Source organism: Panthera onca, chromosome B3 (genome assembly GCF_046562875.1).
Source record: "Panthera onca isolate mPanOnc1 chromosome B3, mPanOnc1 haplotype 2, whole genome shotgun sequence".
Classification (NCBI taxonomy): domain Eukaryota; kingdom Metazoa; phylum Chordata; class Mammalia; order Carnivora; family Felidae; genus Panthera; species Panthera onca.
Window position 1 is genome coordinate 35,825,543 of NC_138344.1, and position 758 is coordinate 35,826,300.

General features: G+C 57.8%; 1 non-coding gene across 1 annotated transcript; it reads right to left on the reverse strand.

Annotated features, from left to right (window-relative positions):
• Window positions 1-301: 301 nt before the first annotated feature.
• Window positions 302-374, reverse strand: TRNAK-CUU (transfer RNA lysine (anticodon CUU)). The gene has a single exon. It is a non-coding gene; the product is annotated as a tRNA-Lys (tRNA).
• Window positions 375-758: the final 384 nt, after the last annotated feature.

A 758-nucleotide genomic window follows, 5' to 3' on the forward strand; every position in this document is an offset into this window, starting at 1 on the left:
GCAGGCACGACGTGGTGATGGCAATGTGATGGGGCACTTTGGGGGGAGTCTCAGAAGTACTCAGGGAAACTTAGCCGGTAGCCCTGCCCGAGAAGCTGGAGGCAAGAGTGCGTGTGTGCAAAGTGGTGCCCTCCCAGGTACATGGTGAGGCCCCAGGACACCGGGATCACATACACACTGTACATCACGATCACCTGCCCGCCGATCTAAAAATGCAGCTTCCTGGGCTCCACCCCAGACCAACTGTATCGGAAACTCTGGTAGTGATGCCAAGAAAGCGGCGTTTTTTAAGTAGGCTCCACGCCCGACATGGGGCTCGAACTCACGACCCTGAGATCAAGAGTCACGCGCTCTACCCACTGAGCCAGCCAGGCCCCTCTGAAATCTGTACTGTAAACAAGTTCCAAAGGGGGCCTCATCACTATTCCAACATTTCCCACACCTTCCTGTCACCTCTGAAGAAAGTATCATCAGGCCCATTATACAGACGAGGAAACCAGAGCTCAGCGAGGCTAAGTCCCTGGCCCGAGGTCTTGCAGCCGCTAAGCTGCTGAGTCGGGGTTCAAAGCCAAGTCCTTCGATTCCACTGCCACTGATGTTCTTTCAGTTACTCTCCTCTGTCTAGGAGGGAGGATGTGATTGGCAGCTCAAGAGGCGGGGCCGTCGAGACTACCTGGGGGGTGCAGGCCGGCGGGGGGGGGGGGGGGGGGGGGGAGGCGGGGGGAGGGGTTGGGGAACCTTGCAACCTTGTCTTGCAA